This window comes from Myodes glareolus, chromosome 3 (genome assembly GCF_982192425.1).
Source record: "Myodes glareolus chromosome 3, mMyoGla1.1, whole genome shotgun sequence".
In the NCBI taxonomy this organism is placed as follows: domain Eukaryota; kingdom Metazoa; phylum Chordata; class Mammalia; order Rodentia; family Cricetidae; genus Myodes; species Myodes glareolus.
This window is the reverse complement of record NC_142028.1, coordinates 1,607,258-1,632,398: the sequence shown is the minus strand read 5'-3', so window position 1 is coordinate 1,632,398 and position 25,141 is coordinate 1,607,258. Positions and strand designations below refer to the sequence as shown.

The following is a 25,141-nucleotide window of genomic DNA, read 5'->3' as shown; positions in this document are numbered from 1 at the left end:
TATAATATGATCTACTTTTTAAATTTAATGTATTTAATTAAAATATGTTTACATCATTTTCCATTTCCTGCCCCTACTTCTAACCTCTCCCATGTCCCTTCCTCCAGTCCATTCCATGTTACCTATACCATCTCCTTTCCAAAATGATGGACTATTTTTCTTTGATTATTATTGGTATGCGATTAGATAGTTGATTATAGATAAATAAATATTTAAATGATAGATGATGTCTAAGTAGATACATATAAAGATGCATATATATATAAATGACTGATAGATGATAGATAGTTATATAGACATAAACAAATACATTAAGACAACTTTCTCAGTCTTTCTGTTTTGTTTGTGCATACACGATTTCAGGCCAGATAGCCTCATCAAGTATCATTTTCTTTTTTGCAAATGAAAGCTATTTTGGAGGATGATGCTTGTTGGTTCCCCACCACTTTGCCCTGAAATAATCACACAGAAACTGTGTTAATTAAATTATTGCTTGACTCGTTAGCCCTAGCTACTTATTGACTAATTCTTACATATAAATTGAACACATTTCTATTATTCTATATATTTCCACATGTCTGTGACTTACTGGCTAAAGTTCTGGTGTCTTCCTCCAGTGGGGCTACATGGTTCTCTCTGACTCCGCCCTTGTTTCTCCCAGCATTCAGTTTTGTTTTCCCAGCCTACCCCTATTCCCTGCACAGGTCCAAGGCAGGTTACTTATTCATTAACCAATAAATGTAACACATAGACAGAGAACCTCCCACACCAGGTTATTAAAGAAAACCACAACTGAACATAATGTAGATAATAATGGGTTATGAAAAGTCCAGCACCAAGTTATACATCTTCAGCTCAACTCCTGCATACAAGACTCAGGAAACATGACAGAAGAGTAGAAGGGGATTATAGAAGTCAGAAGTCAAGGATTCCAGCTGTGATGCCAGAAGTGGTGGCTTAAGTGAGACTTGAACAATGATAATATCAATAAATATACTTTCAAAATTCTTTTGAACTATCATAAAATGGTTTATGTCATAAAATATAATTTTTAATCCATCCTCATCCATAAATTTCTATTATATTCAAATTGTTGCTCACATTATTTCCACAAATGGTTGTAGTTAAAGTTCTTAAAGTTTTTTTTAAACAAGAGATTATGTTAATATTTTGTGTAAAATTGCTCAGTGGTAGTGTGCTATGTTTTCAAAGCAGTCATCTTTGGTTTTTGATTTTGCGATTGCTTTCATTTTTTATTGTAGCATTGAAAACCAACAAACAAAACAAGAGCATCTACACACAGCCTATATATATTTGCTAACCATAGTATCTTTTAATCTATATTATTCATAAGTATCAAAACAGGTTTATTCATTTAAGATATTTTGATTATGGTGATGAAAGATGAGGTATTTTAGTTAGTATTTTACTGTTTAATATGGAGTTTTATATATGGAAAATGAAATTTTTTAATATTCCTGATATCAAAATGAAATACTGAGTATTTGCAAGTATATCACATCTTACTATACTCAGTTTTTCTCTAGGTATTAAGCTTGGAATCTTGAATAACATCCACAAGTAGCCTTTAAAATATAAATGGAAGCTAACTTCCTAATTGCATTGAATATGCCTCATTAACTTTAAAGGTGAAATCCTTAATATGAAAATGATTATAGATGAAATTGATTTGAAAACATCTCTATGACATGTTGACTTCAATTGGTTTGGATGAATAGCAGTTTAGCTGGGTCATTTAAGAGTTCTAATGTTAGCTTTGGAATGTCTTTCAAACTGAGGTTTATACACAGACCAACAAATATCTCATATTATCCCTATGGTGAAATTGTGCCCTAAAATTTTAATTATCGATTGTATTCATTTTATCAATATAATTGAAATAATATTAAATCCATTTCTGCCATCCCTTTTCTCCTTTCTGTTTTATCCCATTATTCTCCTTTAAATCTCTATGAAATACTTCACTCTTATTAATTGTCTCTTTTTCTTTTATTATTATTATTTTACAGACACACATTCACACATACATACCTAAAAGCAAATACACATGTGTACAAATACACAATTATATGCAAATACAACATGCTGTATTTTTTTTATTTGCAAATATGTGATTTTTAAAGCTGACCAAACTACAATAAACAACCAGAAAGGGGCTAATCATTAGGAAAGCCTAGTTTTCCTTTTACCTGTAGAAAGTATTTACCTGTGTTCTTTTTTTTCTTTTTGTTTAAGACTAGAAGCCTAGGAAATTTTCCTCTTCCCATGTTAACATGTCCATTGCTTTTACCTTTATTATGCACTATTTTATGCAACCACTTTTATTTTCAGTTTCTAAATTTTATTATTTAAAAAAATACAATGTATATTAAAATTTTAATTAATACCATAGTATCTGCATCAAAGAAAATCTTTGTTTCAAAAGCAATAACAGTTAATATTTATAAAGAATTTAAATATAAATCAATACCTGTAGTTAGTTTGAAATTTCTTCTAAATTACATTCTTAATATAAACTTGAGAATCTGAAGAATTGTAAATGACACACCAGAATATACAAAAGATGGAGAGAGAAACAAGAACAGAAACGTTAAATGTTTTGAGAAAGCTTTTTTATCTATTATCAATTTGTGTGTATAACTTGCCTAGAGGAGTTGAAGGAATACCTTGGGGGAAGAGAGGTCACCTAGCATTCATGAAGCTATGTCTGAGACAGTTGCATCACAAACAAAGGAAACTGCAGAGTGAGTACCATTTAAAAATCTAGGATTACTGTGTCTTTTGATTTACATTTAATATCCAATAATTTCAACAATATAGAAAATATAAATTATGATTGCATAGATTTTACATAATATTCCACAATTTTATATGTAAAAGAGAATCTCATCAAATAATGTGTACAATTTATTATGTACTTTGCAATGAAATTGTATATATTTTGGATTATTGGGATAAAGGGGATTTAGAAAACCACATGAAAAGATTGAGTAAATTTTTCTGTTCATAATTTTAAGTATATAAAGGATATTTAATCAAAATGAAATTGATTTGTAATAATAATAAAAAGCAATTTTGGAAGAATATTAAGGAGACAACTAGAAATGAAATAATTAATTCAGAATTTGTCACATTGGATATTTAGATAAACATTTAAAATATTATGAGTCATTGTGCCATTAAAAAGAATATGTATTATATATCTAGTGGAGAGCTGCAAGAGCAGAACCATTTACCTCAAAGGTACATTTAGTAACAAAGAGTATATGTCATTGCAATTTCTGATTTAATAAGGTATTTATTTGTAAGCAAAACTTAAAATACACAAATAAGACGCAAAGCTGAGGATAAGGAAGTGTACTTCTTGTTGGATCATCCTCACAAATGAAACACACAAATATCATGGAAGAGGACAATACTTCCACAGTGACAGAGTTTCTCCTCCTCGGATTCTCTGACCTTCCCAACCTCCAGGGCCTTCTATTTGGGATGTTCTCTATAATGTATGTAATTATCCTATTTGCAAATAGCTTCATAATTGTGATAACCAGAATCGATCCTGCACTACACAATCCCATGTATTTTTTCCTGTCAAATTTCTCTTTTCTGGAAATCTGTTATGTTTCAGTCACTCTCCCTAGGGTTCTCTATAGCATTTGGACACAGGACAGAAGCATTTCTCTTCTGGCCTGTGACACAAATGTGTTTCTTCCTAATGCTGGCAGCTACTGACAGTATTCTCCTGGCTGTGATGTCCTATGACCGCTATGTGGCCATCTGCAACCCTCTGCACTATTCTCTGGTCATGAACCAGACAAAATGCACACAGCTGGCAGTGGGCTCCTGGCTTGGTGGCATACCTTTCCAGCTAGGGCAAACATGTCAGATATTCTCTCTACATTTCTGCAACTCTAACAAGATAGACCACTTCTTCTGTGACATACCCCCATGTGCTTAAGCTGGCCTGTGGAGATACTTCAGTTAACTAATTGTACGCCTATGCAGTGGTTATCTTGCTTGCTACAATCCCTTTTATATTAATATTAACATCGTACAGCAAAATCATTGCCACCATCCTTAGATTGCCAACTGCTCAAGGATGGGCCAAAGCCTTCTCCACATGTTCTTCCCATCTGGTGGTGGTGATTTTGTTTTATGGTTCTGAATCTATTACCTACTTAATGCCAAAGTCAACACATTCTGCATTAAGTGACAAACTCCTCTCTCTTTTTTATACCATTGTGACCCCCATGTTCAACCCCATGATATACAGCCTTAGGAACAAAGAAGTGATTGCAGCTCTGAGAAGATTATTGCTTAGAGCCTAGTGCAATGGACTTATGTACAGTGATTGAAGAGAAACCACAGTTATCACAAAGCCTGCTACATCTGTATTTGAACTTTGAGATGTTAGTTACTGTGTTGTCCTCTCTTTCTAAGTTTTGAAAGTTAGTATAACATTACATTACATAGAAATGCACTAACCAAATTTTTATATTGTCAATGATTCATGAAAAAATAACATTTTAATTAAATCTGTTATATGACTTTTTTCTATATATGTGAAGAACATTCCTTACTTCTCTAAAAGCTCAATTTCTCCATCCAAATCCTTTTCCACGTGTGTGTCTTTTTGCTTTCTTCAATGAACCATAAAATTTAACTGAGGCCCTCTGTGTGACCCCATGTTTGAAGGTTTTATGCATAACCAATTACAGACTCCTGCTATCTCTGAATTTTGTAGTAGGTAGGATTTCTGTAAGTAGAGTAAGTCACCTCCTCATTTACATTACTTGTTTTTGATATGACTAGTTTCATTCAGGCCCAGTGAAGGAAGAAAAGCTGTTGTGAGTTCAAAATCTCCATGGTTTTGTTACACTCAGTTGCTGGCATTTTGTAGCCATTGTCCCCAATCTGACACTTTCTATTCTTTCAGTGTCACCCTTTATAGTATTCCTATAATTTTTGATAGGTATATAGATATTTTCTATGAGGTTGAGTATTCAATTCTTATTTATTTTGAACAGTTTGAACAGCCAGGTATATGTGATTTCATGATGAATAAAACGTAAGGTGTATCACAAGCTCCATATGAAAACAATAAGCTGAATCATTCTGTTTTCATGTGAGATATTTATGCAGGTCTAAATTATATTGTCTCTAATTATGACATGTGTTTTTCTTCTTATTTATTTATTTATTTATTTATTTATTTATTAAAAATTTCTACGTCCTCCCCTCCTGCCTTTTCTCTCCCCCTCACCACCTCCCTCTCCCTCTCTAGTCTTAAGATCAGTCAGGGTTCCCTGCCCCGTGGGAAGTCCAAGGTCCTCCCCCTCCATCCAGGTCTATAAAGGTGAGAATCCAAACAAACCAGGCCCCCACAAAGTCAGTCCATGCAGCAGAATAAAAACCCAATGCCATTGTCCTTGGCCTCTAAGTCAGCCTTCATTGCCAGCCACATTCGCCACATTCAGAGTGTCCGAAAAGAGGAATATTATGTACTCACTCATAAGAAGATTCTAGCCATAATTAAAGGACATGGAGCCTATAATTAGTGATCCTAGAGAAGCTAAATATGAAGGTGAACCCAAAGAAAATCATATACTTATCCTCCTGGATATTGGAAGTAGACAAGATTGCCAAGCAAATCTTGGGTGCACGGAGGTGTGGGGGGGTGGATGTAAGGGCCCATGGGTAGAGAGAAGCGAGAACGGGAGGATTCAGGAGAGCTTGGGAGAATGGGATGGGTGGGATGGAGGAAGGGGGCATATGGGAGCAGGGAAGTAAATATCTTAATTAAGGGAGCTATTTTAGGGTTTGCAAGAGATTTGTCTCTGGAGGAGTTCCCAGGTCCAAGGAGAGGTCTTCAGATTGTTCCTTGGGCAGCAGAAGAGAGAGTGCCTGAACTGGCCTTGTCCCATTAGCCACACTGATGAATATCTTGCATATCACCATAGAACCTTCATCTGGCGATGGATGGAGATAGAGACAGGGACCCACATTGGAGCACTGGACTTAGCTCCCAAAGTCCAAATGAGGAGCAGAAGGAGGGAGAACATGAGCAAGGAAGTCAGGATCACGAGGGGTGCATCCACCCACTGTGATGGTGGGACTGATCTAATGGGAGCTCACCAAGGCCAGCTGGACTGGGAGTTATGGAGCATGTGATTAACATGTTTTTCTTCTTTTTAAATATCATATATACTAACAAATATAATGACACATAAAATATTTTTTAGCATAGAACACGTTGATCAACAAACTAGTGAAACTTGAAGTGTTCTGTTTGAATTTTGGTAAACTTAGAAATTCTAAAACAGAACACCTTGAAAGCAACATTAAAACCTACCAGGTATCTCAGGAAGATTTCCGCACTCACATAAAAAAGTAGGTTTCTTTGAAATTATTTTTAAAACATAGGATGACTGGTAATATATTTAATTCAACTTCTATACCAGAATTTATTGGGGGAAATTATAGAATTTGATTTAGAGGTGTCCTGACCATCTGCATTTGGAATATATATTTTTCTTCTTCACATCCCTACACACCAAAAATGGTATATATTACTTGTATTTGTATATGCTACTATTTTATAAACGTTTTTTTCATATAAATCCATAATATATTTCAGTAGATGCCTCCTATTAAAGTCTTTCCTCACCTGTCTTTTTGGCCTCTCCTTCTATTTCTCTTTAACAATAGTATATTACATACATGAGTTATAATACACATCACTATATATATAATATAGAATCCAGAAATGACAGAAAACAAGAAACAAGGAATCTTTCATTAATGACATAAATAAACTCATATATTTCTGAAAAAGAATTAAATTATCATTTTTTCAATTGTATGGATTTTCTGTAAAGAGGTTGTAGTGATATTTCATTTGTAAGCACTTAAATGAACAACAATGTGCCAGTACCTATGTGATCTGTTGATATAGATCCATTAGTTCTTTACCCTAAAGTTCTATAGTTTGAACATTTTGGTTTGAAAAACAAATCTCTAATGCTTCTTTCCATAGAACCTAACCTGTTAAACATTCTACAAATGTATAAAATAGTCCTTTCTTTTTTTGGCCTTGCTTTTGTAAAATTTTAGTATTTCTTTCCTTTATTTTGATTTTTCTCATTATTTTCATTTCTTTGTACCTGTGTGAGTTTATGTCCATTACAGGAGGCCAGGGCCACAGGAAGACAGAAAGGCTGTTATATCCTTTGGAACTTTAATTTTTCTTTATTTCTAAACTACCACTCTAGTTCTTTTATTTGCTTCCTTAATGACTAAAATTTAACAGGGTTTCAAGATACAATCTCAATTTAGTTTGGTTCATTTTTCCTTGATGTCCCAAGAGGCAGAACATATTACTCTATGTGCAATGAATATCAGCTTATTATCATTTGTAAGATGTCTGTTTTAGTGGATGGTTTATATTTTGCATAATTTAAATTATTTTCTCTTTAATTGTTGATATATATATATACATACATATACATATATATATATGACATTAATTCTATGCCATATCTTGTCTAGAAAAAGTATCTTAAATTTTGTGAATGTCTCCTTAGTTGATGTTTCATTGCTGTATAGAGCTGTATAGATATTTTTTATTTAATGAAATAATTTTTGTGATTTTTAATAGGGTGCTGGTGTGGAAGTTGTACTACTTTCTTGGTCTGTTGTATCTTATAAGTCCTTGGGCATCATTCTTATGCCTAGTATCTGATAGTATTTTAGTACCCCATTGACCATATAATCTCAACATACCCCAATAAATTCATTGGGTGTCACTCACTGCTTGTGGGGGCCCAGGTCAGAGTTTTTTAAGAATCTTTGCTGGATGTGTGATTCCAAAGATATATCATTTACATAAATATCCAGGTACACAATCAGTCTATATCCTAAATAAAGTCAAACCTGCCTTTTAAATGGATTCCCTCAGGGAAAAACAAATTCTGGGAAATCATTCTTTATACTAAATGAAGTAAAAGTGTAAGGAACAGAAGAAATAGAGCAACACTATTATATTTCTATCTTATATTAATGATAGTGTTCAAAAACAAGTAAAATTAAAATGAAATATAGTAAATGTATGTAAATAAAACAAAGAAATTTTATCAAAAACAGGTGTAACCTAAAAAAACTTTCAAGCAACAAGAAAAGTCTTCTTTGTCCATTAACACCATGAAAGGGTGAAAGTTTAGCTTTACAGAAAAGAAGGAATAAAGTTTTGTAAAGGGTTTTTTAAACATTTAAAAGAAATTCCATTCTAATTTTTTTTTTGCAATGCAATGGGATGTTTACCTTCTCCAATACTGGATGGTGTGTGTTTTAATATTGATTTGCCAAGTGAGATATGTGTACTGAGCAATATCAGCATGATTCCTGTTAGGATAGCAACTGACTCCTAATTAGATGCCTGGCCTCCTTCACAGGAGGGCCTAGTCACAACCCCATATCCAGGGAGAACATAGTCCCTGATAGAGATCTTCTTGATGGTGACATTCTAAGTGGTTATACCATCACCTGCCTTCTAAATGCTGTCTATGATGCTCCCAAACTTCCTCCAAGTAACTTGTCTTTTACAGTTTGTGATGATTAATGCAGAGAATTATCACTGGCTAAATTGCTAAGAATCAGTGACTAAATGTTCAATTAAAGATGGGAGATTCATATCAACTTTCTTCAATCCAGTGTTCTGGAAACATCTTGAAATATTAGGTATAAATATGTAAAGACCATAAGCTGTGGAAGTGAAGTGTGGTAGTATAAATTTAATTAACCCCCATCATCTCATAAGGAGATACACTCTTAGGAGGTGTGACTTTGTTGGAGTGAGTATGGCCTTGTTGGCAAAATGTGTCACTTGTGGGGGATGCCTTTGAGGTTTTCTTTGCTCAAGATACCTCCCATGTCTCAGTCAACTTTCTGTTTGCTGCAAGATGTAGGACTTTCAGGAACTCTTAGAGTACTATATCTGCCTGTATTCTACAACATTCCTCACCATGATCATGACAGATTGAACCACTGAATCTGTAAACTGCAACTCCAATTAAAATGTTTTCTTTTTTTAATTGTTTCCATAGTCATGGTTTCTTTTCAAAACAATGAAAATGGTAAGACAGAAGCTGACATTCAGGGACTTGGGTACTGATACAGCAGGCATGGCCACATTTTTGTTTGAATTAATATGTACTTTGGGCATTTGAGTTAGAAAAGCAGTGAGATACTTCAAGCTCTGCTTAATGGGCAGTGCTAGTAGGAGCATGGAACACAGTATTGCTAAATTTTATTTGGTGAACTATGGGGATCAAGAGTGTTCATAGAATAATGATAGCATGTGGTCTATAGACTAGCATTGTGATATGTTGGTGAAGAAAATGACTGTTCTTTTTTCCCTTTGTCTGAAAAATCTAAAGTGAAGTGTTTTAGATAAGTTTGTTGGCATATGAAATCTCAAAACATTCTAGTAAGGACTTTTCCATGTAGATATCAGTGGTAATTGTGATAAAGATTTAAATATAAATATAAAAGATTTAAAATATAGAAAGCTGAGCAGAATAAATTAAAAATTTAAATTTAGAGGCAAAATAGAGCACCAGAAAGTACAATGGAGTTATGTCCTGCAATCAAGGAAATAAATAGATTAAACAATTGGAATATTGATAGTAGTAACCAAGGCAAGATCTCATCCAGCTAAGTTTTTAACTTGTGAAAATAAAATTTAAAAAAAAATTAGTAATGGTATATAGTGGGTATCATCTTTGATCCCAGCACAAAGAAGACAGATGCTGGCAAATCTTTGAGTTTGAGGGCAGCTGGGTCTACAGAGCAAAAAAGATTCCATCATGATGATTAATTAAATTTTTTTGTTTGTGGAGTATGGTTTCTCTAATATTCAAGTTAAGTTTAGTCATCTTTTTTTCTTTTCTTGTTCTTTAACTTTTATTATTTTTATTATTATTATTAAAAATTTTCACTTCCTCCCCTCATCCCATTTCCCTCCCCCTTCCACCTAGTCATCTTTTTTTTCAAAGTTTATTAAATTATAAAAGTTTCCATTTCCGCCCCCCTCCCAACACCCTCCCACTCCCCCCACTCCCTCTCCTCCTCCCTCTCCATCCCTAAGAGCAGTCAAGGTTTCCTGCCCTGTGGGAAGTTCAAGTTCCTCCCCCCTCCCTCCAGGTCCAGGAAGGTGAGTATCCAGACAGACTGATCCACAAAATCCAGTATATGCAGAGGAAACAAGTCCCAGTGTCATTGTCAATGGCTTTTCAGAAAGACTCCGGGCCAGCCACATTCAGAGAATCTGGTTGGATCATGTGCTCGTTCCGTCCCAGTCCAACTGGCCTTGGTAAACTCTCATTTTTTAAACTTAATTGTGAATTATTCTCCAACTATCCAAACAACTTATTATTCTTTGCAATATGATGTAAAACATTTCTCAATACTTCAGCTTTACAGGTAATTCTCCTTCAACTTCAAACCCACAAGTCATCAAACTGCATCTGAGGCCTACCACAGACACTCTTCTTTCCAATTCTATAGCCTTCCTTCCTAATATTTATATAGATAAATTTATTAAGTGCTATAATTTTTAGCTTTACTATACTGTAGGGTATAAAGGTATAAAGTGTTTATGTAACCACTACTATATAAAAATAAACTATTCACAGCATCATGAATCTGTGTTTTGCGTCCATAGTCATATATATTTGTGTCATCATCATCATTATTATTATTATTATTATTATTATCATTATTTGGTTTTTCGAGACAGGGTTTCTCTGTAGCTTTGGAGCCTGTTCTGGAACTAGCTCTGAATACTAGACTGGCCTCGAACTCACAGAGATCCACCTGCCTCTGTCTCCCAATTGCTGGGATTAAAGGCATGCATCACCACTGCCCAGCCCATAGTCATACATATTTGTGTCTTAACGAGGTAAGAGTGAGTGTTGTGTTTTGTAGCATCATCAACACATATGAAGTTACCTTTTAATATATAATTTTTTCCAAACTGAATATCACTTCCTCACCAAGGGAGAAAGGTGTCTCATATGACTCAGAAAACAAGCAAATATCAACTCTCTCAGAAAACAAATATACAAGATTTAAAAGACCCTCCCAAAGTTTGAGGAAGTATCAAAAAATAGCTGGAAGATGAGATTTTTCTAACCTGGAGAACTGCTTGTATAACATCTAACTCTGATGCTTTGAGAAAGTTCTATAGAACGATTCAGGAATGCTTCTTTTATGGACTTCACCAAGTTTGGGCTGAGACTTTCTTAATGTTGCGACCTTGAATCATTCATTTTTTCTGGTCTTACAGAAGATGGTAGAAATATCCTGCTTAGAATCAAATACATGACATTTTATGTTCTTGGCACCCTTTTCTAAGCATCAGTTGATATTCAGAGCAAGGAGAAACTTCTATGATTAAGTGAATGTAGCACAAGCTATTGTTGTGGGACAATAGTCTGTACCCTGTTACCTGTATTTTAAAAAAATGCTGATTGTCCTAATATCTCAGGATTCTTATCAATTAATTCTTACAAAATATATCAGCCCATAATTCTAGTCTGTGGTAGCCACATGGCAGAAACAAAGGTAAAACGTCTTCTCCAAACTTACATATTTTTGACATAAATTTTAAAGTCAAGGAATTTTTGAAATATATATATTGAATTAATCCAGCAGCATTTAAAAATCACAAAGTTTTTTAGCAGTTTTTGCTCCTCCCTCAGTCAACAAACAATTTAAAGACAACATAATAACATACAGTATCCAGAATCTCTGTGTATTTTGCATCTTCTTTTTAGTTTCTTTTTTAATTTATTTATTTGTTTATAACAATTTCCACTTCCTCCCCTCCTCCCCATACCCTCCCATTCCCCCCACTTCCTCTTCTCCTCTCCCCCACTCCCTCACCTCCTCCCTCTCCAGTCCTAAGAGCAGTCAGGGTTTCCTATCCTGTGGGAAGTTCAAGTTCCTCCCCTCTCCCTCCAGGTCTAGGAAGGTGAGCATACAACCAGACTAGGATCCCAAAAAGCCAGTACATGGAGACAAAACAAGACCCAGTGCCATTGTCAATGGCTTCTCAGTCAGCCCCCATGTCAGCCACATTCAGAGAATCCGGTTCGATCATAAGCTCGTTCAGTCCCAGTCCAGCTGGCCTTGGTGAGCTCTCATTCGATCAGTCCCCTTGTATCAGAGGGTGAACGCACCCCTCGCGGTCCTGATTTCCTTTTTCATGGTCTCCCTCCTTCTGCTCCTCATTTGTACCTTGGGGGCTAAGTCCAGTGCTCCAATGTGGGTCTCCATCTCTATCTCCATCTATCGATAGATGAAGGATCCCTCTGGTCCTGCCTTTCTTGCTCACGTTCTCCCTTCTTCTGCTTCTCATTTGGACCTAGGGAGTTAAGTCCAGTGATCCAATATGTGTCTCTGTCTCTATCTCCATCCATCACCAGATGAAGGTTCTATGGTGATATGCAAAATATTCATCAGTATGGTTATGGGCCAAGGCCAGTTCAGGCATCCTCTTCTCTGCTGCCCCGGGAACAATCTGAGGACCTTTCCTGGGAGAAGATTTTCACCAACCCCTCATCAGACAAAGGTCTGATCTCCAAAATATACAAAGAACTCAAGAAACTAGACACTAAAACTCTTATTAACCCATTAAAAAATGGGGTACTGAACTGAACAGAGAATTCAAAACAGATGGCCAAAAGGCACTTAAGGTCATGCTCAATCTCCTTAGCGATCAGGGTAATACAAATCAAAACAACTTTGAGATACCATCTTGTTGATATACACCTGTCAGTATAGCCAAACTCAAAAACACCAATGATAGCCTATGCTGGAGAGGATGTGGAGTGAGGGGAACACTCATCCATTGTTGGTGGGAATGCAAACTTGTGCAGCCACTGTGGAAATCAGTGTGGCGGTTTCTCAGGAAACTGGGAGTCAACCTCCCTCAGGACCCAGCAATTCCACTCTTGGGAATATACCCAAGAGATGCCCTATCATACTACAAAAGCATTTGTTCAACTATGTTCATAGCAGCATTATTTGTAATAGCCAGAACATTACAATAGAACCTAGATGCCCCTCAATAGAAGAATGGTTAAAAAAGGTGTGGAACATATACACATTAGAGTTTTACTCAGCTGTAAAGAACAATGACATCTTGAATTTTGCATGCAAATTGATGGAAATAGAAAACGCTTTACTGAGTGAGGTAACCCAGACACAAAAAGAGGAATACGGTATGTACTCACTCATAAATGGATTCTAGCCATAGTTAAAGGTCTTTGAGCCTATAATTCGTGATCCTAGAAAAGCTAAATAAGAAGGTGAACCTGAAGAAAATCATATGGTTATCTTCCTGGATATTGGAAGTAGACAAGATTGCCAGGCAAACTTGGGTGCACGGGGGGTGGGGGGTAGAAGTAAGGGGAGATGGTTAGAGAGAAGGGAGAGGAGGAGGATTGGGGTTGGCTTGGGGGAATGGGATAGGGTTTGCAAGAGACTTGATTCTGGAGGGGTTCCCAGGTTCAAGGAGAGGTCCCAATATTGTATTTTGCATCTTTATGTGGCTTTATTTTAACTTCTATTTCTTTTATTTTTATTTTTCATTTTGGTTTTTTGGAAGCATGGTATCTCTGTATATCTTTGGCTGTCTAGAATTCACTCTGTAGACCAGCTTGTTTTGGATGTCACAGAGATCCTCCTACCTCTGCCTTCCAGGTGTTGGGATTAAATGTGTGTTCCAACTAACCAAACTACTCTCTTTTTTCTTTTAAGGACTTAATCGTTTTTTTTCTTCTTCCAAGCCTATATATATTTTAAACAACAGTAAACCATTTAAGGTTTTTTTTCCTCTTTCAATCTGACTTTACTGTGTATCTTTCTTTTTTCTGATCTCACGAATCTTTAAATTGCTAAGCAATATGGCTAGGATTCAAGCCATCACTTTGATTTTTTTTCTTTTTTTCTTTCTTTTTTTTTCTTTTCTTTTTTTTCTGAGAGTTTAGCCTCATGGCAGACATACCGGCTGGAGCCATGTTTATTATCACAACTCTATGCTGTTTCAACGTCCCTGACACCACCAAGAAGTAAGCAGTCAGCTTTTCATCAACACCATTTAAGTGTTTCATGGCAGGACCTCTTAAAAGGCCTGCAAGTTTTTGCAGCTAAAGCTGAGTCAGGAAGCCTCTCTTAAATGGAACACTTGCCTCTAGCAAGCAGAACCCACCCTAGAAAGTGCTGTTCTCAAAATGCTATGCTTAACTCTTCTTTTCTATATAGAATAATTCCGAAGCTCTCTCAACCTTTTAAGTGGATTTGGTGAACCCCACATTGGCACGCCATTCTGTTTTCTAAGGTTTCCATCCTGCCCAGTTCCTGCAGTCTTTAAGTTCCTAAAAAATCACACAGAGTTCTACAGTAATTATAAATTGATTGGCCTAGTGTCTCAGGCTTCTTATTAAATCTTATAACTTGTATTAGCCCATAATTCTTGTCTGTGTTAGAAACACGGCTTGGTAACTTTTTCAGCAAGGCAGAAACATCTTGCTTGCTTTGTGGCTGACTTGCTCTTTATCTGGGTGATGACTGTAGACTGAGTCCTCTTCCCAAAATTCTCCTGTTCTCTCATGGAATCCATAATGCTTATGCCCTATTTCACTTTCCTGGAGACCACATGTTGACACCCAGGCATTCAGGCTTGACAACAAAGAAGCAGAACTGGAAGCTATCTGTGTTTGCTTCAGCATTTTCTATGGACAAGATCCTACAACCTGTATGCTCCAGTATGAAGTTCTCATCCTCAAATTTCTCCCAGTTGATTAGCCTACAGTCAGTATGAAATTGTGAAGCTGCAAATCTGGTACACGAATCCTGAAATAATTCTGTTTTAGAAGGTACCCTAACATCCACATATTTTTCTACTGATTACAACATGAAAATTTTCAGTTGCCTTTAGAAATTCCTATGAAAACAGCTCAAAAGAGTGACAGCACAAGGATCCACTCTGACTTCCATATGGAAAAGCAGTCACAGAAAATGGCAGGGAAGGCACAGCCCAGCAACAAGACTTTACCTGTTTCTGAATCATGAATCATGGGCAAGAAAGAATCATGTAAAAAGCCAGCGATGTTTTGGATGCTTGTGGGGTTGCTCCAAACAACAATCTTTAAAAGCTGTCACAAACCTGTCACTGAGGTTTTATTTATTAAATAATGACTTTGAGCCACAGAATTCATCCTTATAGAATATTATCATTCTAACAGTAGTTTTCATTGAAATATATGTGAGAAATTACAAAACATACTTATTAAACCAATTTTAAGTATGGATCTTTTATCTTATACTGGTGACAAGGAGTGGAATAGAATCTCAGAAAAGCTAAGGATGATGAAGCTCAAAGTTGGCTACATAGATTTTAAAGGTAAAAGATCACTTGAAATTCAAATACATCAATCGTACATGAGGGTCACAACTTCTGTTTCCTCAGTATAGTAGTTGCAGACGCAACATGAAAATAAATTTTGATTTCTTCCTTTATCATTTGTATTAGTTAATGTTTAGTTTGTATAAGTATTATTTTTTAGAGATATATCTAAATAGTGGTCAGGGTCATAAATAATTCCATGAGTTATTATGACGGTAGAATGCAGAGAAGAGTCTAAGCAAACACATGATGTCTTTGCAAGATAAATTTATCTTAATATCTTCAAGTTTATAAAATACTAGATATCAATATGTTTATTTTAAATATCAATTTTAGTTAGTCCTTCTTATCTGTCTCTTTGTCCTGTCAACTATTCCAATCCAGCTGAAACTTTCCTCTTTCCAGTCTGCTGTCTCTAAATGTTTGTTGTTGTTCTTGCTCTATTTTTGTCTCATTCACATGATATCTAACTAACTTGTTATATTATTTCTTTATTTAATTTTTTAGATTCTGTATTTGTCTTGTGGGAAATTCATAAAATTTATTTTATTATATTCATTCTCTATCTCCAATTCTTTTCTTATAGCCTTTTCTTACCAATTTAATACTTTTATTTCTCCCAATCATTTCTACTGTATACTATCCACAGTATACTGTATACTGTCCACAAACCCTTGGATGTGGAATCATTTACTGATGTTTGCTTCACTTATCAGAAGTTATACTATTGAAAAAAGATATCCTTTTCCAAGAAGCTACCAATTGCCAATAATGTTGTGGAATATTTGAATATCCAGTGGAATATTTGCTTAATTATACAGAGAAGTGTCATCTTCCACACATGGAGAAGTTCTAGGATTAGGGTAAGACTCTCATCATTAAACACAAAACTTTGCATAGATAAACACCTCAGATTTAACATTAGATAAATGTTTGTGGTACAGAAGTGGATATTTTAATCTTGCATTATTACATAAATATATTATTACAAACTTTTTAGTTCATTCCTTCTCTAATTTCTCCATAGCAATATATATCAAGTTTATTATCTACACTTCATGTGAATCAGATATCCCCTTCTCTTTTTATGGTTTGGTTCTCTATTTAAGGTCTCAGAAGTTTATGAAGGTGTTGACTCTTGATGTGCCATCTTAACATAAGGTTATACTAATTGGAGTATGAGAATTCACTTCTTCACATATTTGTGTTTTAAAGTTTCAATCCTGTTTTAGCAGTTAGTAGAAACATTTCTAAACATCAAAAGATTGCCTTTAAAATAAGAGATGTGATTAAATTAATGACATGTCATTTCATGGATACCACATTAACAGTAATTAACAAGTTTTCATTAACAATGAAACTATGTAATATTAAAACTTCCTACACCACAAGTAATTAATACTTTATTTTCAAAAATGTCAAATCTTTTAACAAGTCCCATATGTTTATAATTTTATCATCTCTAGGAGTATTCACAACTCATTATTACTATACTGCAGTGACTGGGGAAAATTATAGTTTTTGTTCTATTTGCATAGGCTACTTAGCAAATACGTTCCCATGGAAGAGTCTTGGGAAGGAGAGTATTGTATGCTTATGCAGTGATATCATTTGGTCAAATTATAAAGGATAACTCTTAAGTAATTGAATAGAAATCAAAACACTTAGTTTATGCAAAGTTCAAAGATTTAAAAACATTGAAAATAATTGCTAGTATATCAATAACATGACAAGGATTCATATGATTCACCAATATAATCATGACTATAAAATGTGACTTGCAATATTTTAAAGACAATTCTTAGGAGAAAACATACTTATTGCTCCCTTCATGATTTTCTGGTATGATCATTCATTAGGAAAAAAAGGTACTTATTTATAAAAAAAATAGGATATGTATGCTGTTTATTTTTAATTATTTTAAGAGGAGTTTTGCATATATGATTCTCAGGTAAATTGATCTGTAGTTTGCACTTGATTTTTTTTTAAAGAAGAACAAAGATTTCTTACCATAGTAATACTAACTTCCCAGAGTGAATTTGGAAGTGGACATGATCATTAATTTTACAGAATAGTTTGAGTAATAACCAATATTAGATTGTTTGTATTTTTTTAAAAAATATCAATCAAATTTTTCACTCCCTCCCCTCCTCCCATTCTCTCTACACACCCTCCCATCCCACCCCCCTCTAATTCTAAAAGAGGGTAAGGAACTTTGTTTTGTGGAAGGTCCAAGGTGTTCCCTACTGCATCTAGGTTGAGCAAGGTATACATTCAAAGAGAATAGGATCCCAAAAAGCCAGTACATGCAGTAGAGCTAAATCCCAGTGCCACTACCAGTGGCCTCTCAGTCTGCCCCAGCCACACAACTGTCAGCCACATTCAGAGGGACTAGTTTGGTTCTATGCTTTTTCCTTCCCAGTCCAGCTGGTGTTGTTGAACTCTAATTAGCTCAGGTAAACAGTTTATGTGGATGGTCTTGTCCTCTTTGCCCATATTCTCATTCCTTCTACTCTTCAATTGGACCTTGGGAGCTCTGTCCAGTGCTCCAAGTGCGTCTCTGTCTCTGTTTCCTTCTGTTGTTGGACGAAGGTTCTATGGTGATATTTAAGATAATCATCAGTCTACAGGGCAAGGCCAGTTCAGCAACCCGCTGCTCTATTGCTTAGGGTCTTAGCTTGTGGATTCTGGGAATTTTTCTAGACTCAGGTTTCTTGTTAACCCCATAATGGTACCCTCAATCAAGATATTTCTTTCCTTGCTGTCATATCTGTCCTTTCTTCATCTCGACTATCCAATTCCTTCAAGTTATTCTCCAACCCTCCCCTTCTCCTCTCTTCTTACCCTTATCCCCTGCCTTCTATTCTCTTATCCCCATGCCCCCAATTTTGTTAGGAGATCTTGTCTGTTTAATACCAGGTAGGTCTACATATGTGTTTCTTTGGGTTCACCTTATTACTTAGTTTCCTAGGACCATGAACTATAGGCTCAATGTCCTTTGTATATTATAGCCAGTATCCACTTATGACTGAGTACATACCATATTAAATTTTTTGGTCTGGGTGGGTTGCATCACTCAGGATACGGTTCTCGAATTCCATTTATTTGCATACAGAATTCAAGATGTCCTTTTTTTTAATTGCTGAGTAGTACTCTATTGTGTAAATGTGCCACACTTTCTTTATTCATTCTTGAATTTTGAGGGGCATTTATATTATTTTCAGGTCCTGGCTATTACAAATAATGCTGTTATGAACAGAGTTGAATAAATGTTTTTGTGCTATGATTGAGCATCTTTTGGTTATATTCCCAAAAATGTTATTGCTGGATCCTGAGGTAAATTGATTCCCAATTTTCTGAGAAACCGCCATATTGATTTCCAAAGTGGTTGTACAAGTTTACATTCCCACCAACAACTGATGAGTGTTCTCCATACTCCACATCCTCTCCAGCATAAGCTATCCCCTTACTCCACATCCTCTCTAGCATAAGCTATCATTGGTGTTTTTGATTTTAGCCATTCTGACAGGTGTAAGATGGTATGGCAGAGTTGTTTTGATTTGCATTTACCTGATCGCTAAGGAAGTTGAACATTTCCTTAATTATCTTTCATGCATTGAATAAGTATTATACCTGACGAGGCTTTAAATTTAATATTGTTGGTAGGTTTAACAATGACATTGATTTTCTGTCTCATTATTGGTCTATTTTTAATACTCTATTTACTTAATATTTAGTATATCCTAAGTTTTAGAATTTTTGCAATTCTATATCTGTAAATTTACTAGACAAGACTTTGCAGGACATCTCCTCATGGTCTTGTGGATGAACTATACATTTTTCATCTCTAATTTTGTTAATTTTTCTCTTCTAATTATGTAAGATTAAAATATCTGACTGTCAGTAATGTTGCTGGCAGGTGTTGTACTTAGGACACATTAGAAGATAACTTCATTACAGAAATCCATAGTGATTTAGACCTTTATTTCTAGTGACTATGTAGTTTACCTCCAATACTTAGTAAGAGAATCCCAGGAGAAATGTTATTGATGGTTATTAAATAGGTTCAGGTTAGTGATATTTCTCAGGTTCTAAATACTACTACATAGGAGTACTAAACTGTTTTTCTCTTAAAATTCAAGAAAACATGGAAAAATATAAGGTAATTTATAGAATTTATAAGGTATAAGGTATAAAAAGTATAAGGTAGAAGGCACTTAGTAAATGTTTCAGAAAGTTCTCATTACATTGAAGCAAGTATACTTCCATCATATACTAATGTTAATTACAAGCACTTGTGTTTCTGGAGTGTCTGCTAGACTGCTAGAGCATAACAATGTGATAGGAGGGTGGTTCATCTTCATTCCTCTGGTTAGTGTAAATTCTCCCCATGGGAATGATAACCAACAACATCATACAGCTAAGAAATCAAACAGATAAACAAACAATGTGAATGCTTACATTTCATAGATAATATGAAAGCTGTAATATGTATTCTTCTGGGGTTAGTGAATAATTGGAAAGTGTTTGGGGAAGAATTCTGTGGAGATGTTACGAAAAAAGTCTAGTGTGTCATATACAATAGTAATTTGTAATATGGACACTTGCCAAATTAATTACAAGCTTGGACACCTAGGTATTAATTTAAGTGTGACTAGTTATCCCCACTGGAAAGAAGTATTTTCTCGATAAATGAACTAGGGTGTTTAGAAGACAAGTAAGGTTCTGATTTCACTGTGTTATAACTCCTGTTTATATATATTAAAAACAAAGTATTTCAATAAGAAAGAACAACTTTTACAAAACCAAAAAGGTAACCTAAAAATATGTTCTCATTTCTCTCTACAATATAAGTTTAAGGATCATGATTTAACAATTCATATTAATCATCTGAAATAATGAATTTTAATTTATTGAACTTAAAGTTTTATTGCTTGGTATTCTGGACATTTTTACTGTATAATTTAATTGATAAAATAATGTTGTAATCCACTAAAAATTTATTTCTTTACATTTATCTATCATTATGAAAAAATATTAAGAAGGATAATGAAAGAGTGTTGTTTTGATTATAATGAAAGCACATTGAGTTATGATGCTAATAAAGGGCAATCTATGATTGTAACAGCTTTCCTAGAAATACTTTCCATGTATTAAAGATTCTCCTGGCAGACGGAAAAACAAACAGAAATTGTTTCTTCTATATTACAAGTGTCATGACTGCTGAACAGTAGCTGATTTGATTATTAGGATTTGTACCTTTATATTGGACATATGACGTCCAACAGAAATCCTGACAGAATTTGTATGTAGTATGGGACTAAATCTGCTTAATATGGTAAAAGTTGTTTTACTTTTTATGAAATTAATTTAGATAAAAGGAAAATATACAGAATTTTTCTCAAATGAGTAAAGAATAAAAACAATTGTACATTTTATGTAGTACCACATATTGTAATCTAATCGGTAAAAATTAGTATGATATTTTAAAATCTTGATTCACATGAAGTAGCCAACTCTAGTGATAAGGTGTATCATTACTTTACTTTGAAATCACGCATCAGTTGAAGTAGTAGAGAAGAATCTTCTATGTATCTGTAATACAATGGATCATGTTACATTGTGTGGAGTGCAGAACAGACATGAACACAGACCAGAAGGGGGTGTTTTCAGAATCTAGACAACATGATTGATAACTAGATTAGAGTTTTGTTTTTTTCTGAATACTGTTAAATATTTGAGTTCACATAAATAGGCAAATATAATACTTTGTGGTACTTTCCTGTAACTACCTCTGAATGTTTTCCAACCATAAAAGGCACATTTTTATAGATGCATATAATTTTTCTTTTCTTTGATTAGTATACAACATCTGCTATTATGTTAGCATTGGCCTATTTTCCAGCCTTATTTCCTTCATAAAATCTGGTGAAATCCTTTCATTAACAAATAGACACCAAACAAAATGAATAGACGAAAAGAATTAAGAAATTTTAAATAAAAATTTGAAAATGTGACAAAAAGAAAAATCTCTAAAATTTCAAAAAACAACATGATTGTTTAAACTAACAACATCTGTTATTGGGAGAATGTTTTATTTTATGAGACATTTTACTTTTAAAACCAGGATTGCTTTGATCTCACACTAATACTCTAGCCTCCAAATCCTAAGAAATTGGATTATGGATACGCATTACAACAACTTGTTTTTCATGAACATTTTGATTCTCATTTTTTTCATGTACAATAAACAGTGGGGACATAAACAACTTATTTTTATTACATGAATTGATGAAATATAAATAATAAGCCTTTTGACCTATTTTATGAATGTGATTCATGATAATTCTCACAAGCAACATGTGATGTCTATGAAATCTGTAAATGCACTGAGTTTCCCATATTAGAAGGTTTCGAAATATGTATTTCTTCACGTCAAAAATATAAGGAAATAGTTGAAGGTATTTAAGCTTGGCTTTCATAGGATCCTGAGCTAGAACATAGTATTAGAAACAATAGATTGGGGGAATGAATACATAGAGTTGCACGGTTATGTAAAAAACTGTCAGAGTTGAAGTTTGGTTAAATAGCTCAACGATAAGGGAAGTTGCTGCTTGAATTCAATTCTTTGGTTCCACAAGCAAGAAAAAAATCAAATACCAATAGAAATAGTATGACTTCTGCTCATGGGTTGTGGAATTTGTACAAAACCCTGTGCAGGCTACAAACACAAAAAGAGAGATAGAGAAAGATGGAGAGACAAGGAGATAGAGAGGGACTGAATGAGAAAGGGATAGGAGAGAGGTGGTGAGGAGAGGGGACATGAGGAGGGGGAGAGGGGAGAGACAAAGATAATAAAAATTATAAATAGGCAATTTGAAATTAAATAATTCTTTGTATTGCATAAAATGAAGGGAATTTAGATATATCAAATATGAGAAGTTAAAAGAAATTTTAATACCAATTTAAAATGATAGGCTTTATGTGCTGTTTATCTTTCTGGGTCTGTGTTCTCTTATACAATGTAAAATTTTCTAGTTCCATCCATTCTCTGGAAAACTTCATGATTACATTTTTCTTTACAGCACAATATAATTTCATAGTGTACATATGCCAAATTTTCTTCATTAATTTATCATTGAGGAAAACTTAGTTTTATTTCCATCTTCTGGCTATTGTGAATAAAGTGACAATCAACACAGCTGAGCAAGTGTCTGTGGAGTAGGCTGCCAGATCTTGTCTATGTGTCAAAGCCATCCCAAATGATAAATCCTTATTTGTTTATTTATTGAGATTAAAATGTTTATTCCTTCTCTTTCCTACATAATACCCTACATTTTAGCCTGATTTTGTAATAATTGTTAACATATTGTCATTGCTGAAAGCTGTATATTATTTAATAAAAACATAAAGATAAATATTTTTATTTGATTCACTTTATTTGTTACTAAAATAGGTAGTGTCATTACAGATTAACAATAGTCAGTCATTTACTACACTACAAGTGAAAAGAAACATCCTTTAAAGGAATACCAACCTCAACGTTTTACACATATAAAGAGAAATGGTAATTCCATACACAGGAAAAGTAACTGGAAATTCTCCTCCATTCATTGCCAAATGAGGCAAAACCTTGAGTCCTGTTTAGCTCAGACTACATGCAAGATTAAAAACTCATGAGGGAAATTAACAATAATAAAGCCTCTAAGATGTCAAGGTTACTTTTAAAATTCAAAGATAAATAATATTCTGAAAGTTTTGAAGTTTTTAAAAGTCAGGAACTAGCTTAAACAAATTCTGAGGCTATGATAGACCAAGGGAGAATAGCGAAGTGTACCTAGAGTGGAACACGAAGATCAAGTATGTGCGTATTATCTTTCTGCTAGGGCAAGTGAGTAAAATCATGCATCTGTATGGATTTCATTGGTACAATTAGAATATATATCTAACATGACAAATACATTCAGAAGACCTTACTAATAAAACTGGTTACATTTTAATTCCTTCCTTCTATTTTCAGAGCACAGAAACTCCAACTGTAAGATTCAGAAAAATAGAAGTTATAAAGACCAAAACATACATTCCTTCTTGTTTGAAAAGAGGAAAATGAAATTCAAACTGGTAAACGTACAGAGAGCAAACAAACTAAAAATTGTCGAAACAAATCTTACTCTACCTATGGAATTTGTTCTCTTGGGATTTTCTGATATTCCCAAATTGCACTGGTTTCTCTTTGGAATCTTCGTATCCATCTACATAATTATTCTGTTGGGGAATGGAATCATCATTCTCATCACAAGGATTGAGCCCACTCTGCAAACCCCCATGTATTTTTTCATCAGCAATTTTTCTTTCTTGGAAATCTGTTATGTATCTGTCACTCTTCCTAGAATGCTTATGGATCTTTTCACAATGAGAGGAAATATTTCTTTTTTTGCCTGTGCTGCACAAATGTGCCTATTCCTTATTCTGGGGACCACAGAGTGCTTTCTCCTGGCTGTGATGGCCTATGATCGTTATGTGGCCATCTGCAACCCTCTACACTATCCTGTTGTCATGAGTCACAAGATGTGTACCCAACTAGTGGTTGGTTCCTGGATCATTGGGATTCCCATTCAGGTGGGGCAGACATATCAGATTCTGTCTCTTCCCTTCTGTGAATCTAACCAAATCAATCACTTCTTCTGTGACATACCTCCCCTGCTCAAATTGGCATGTGGAAACATCTTTGTGAATGAGATTGTGGTTTTTAATATTTGCTGTCTTGATTGTCACTGTCCCTTTCATGTTGATCCTTGCATCTTACAGCAGGATCATCTCAACAATTCTGAAACTGTCATCAAACACAGGAAGGACCAAAGCCTTTTCCACATGCTCTTCCCATCTTATAGTTGTGTTTTTATTCTATGGATCAGCTAGCATCACCTATTTAAAACCTAAGTCTAATAAGTATGAGGGGACAGACAAACTTCTTTCTCTGTTTTACACCATTTTGACTCCAATGTTTAATCCCCTAATATACAGCCTGAGGAACAAAGATGTCACAGGGGCACTGAGAAAATTATTTACGAGATTGGCATCAGTGTGAGAAAAATAATGTCCGTTAAAATATTTTTATATATTTTATACATTTAATTAGAGCATAATTTTATCTTGTAAACAAATTAATAAAATGGTTTACTCTAAATGAACTCTGTGTTTCATACTGATGTGCAAGCTTTTTAGCCATGTTCTGATGTTAAACATCAGTGTTTCTCCTTGCTTTATATGTGTGAACAGAAGCTTGTAAGTCAACTAGAAATGATTGTGCTTTGCCTACTGCAAAGAATCATCAGTAAAATCTCTGTTCTTGTGTTCCTCTCACTATTTTACTTCCCCTTGGGAACTTTTTCCTCTACTGGTTTTCTACATCTGGTCGTGACAAAAGGGTATATGCCTAGTCTCATTGCAACTCTTTATGCAGTGGTAAGTTTATAGTCACAGGAGGCCTTCTCTTTTCTGAGTGGAAAATGTTGATGGGTGAATCTAGGTGAGAGGAGAAGTGTGGAAGAGAGTGTGAAGACTGGAGGGGAGGATAAACTGTGCTAGGTATGTGATAAGTGAGGTAATAATAAAAATAAAGCTACTTTTCCTTTGTTTCCCATACCGTTA

General features: G+C 34.6%; 3 pseudogenes; 2 read left to right on the top strand and 1 right to left on the bottom strand.

Annotated features, from left to right (window-relative positions):
* The window catches only part of LOC148122468 (olfactory receptor 9G19-like), a 224,441-nt pseudogene that overhangs the window by 43,480 nt on the left and 155,820 nt on the right, over positions 1–25,141 (bottom strand).
* LOC148122475 (olfactory receptor 10AG1-like) lies at positions 3,406–4,349 on the top strand (annotated as a pseudogene).
* LOC125399272 (olfactory receptor 10AG1-like) lies at positions 23,597–24,578 on the top strand (annotated as a pseudogene).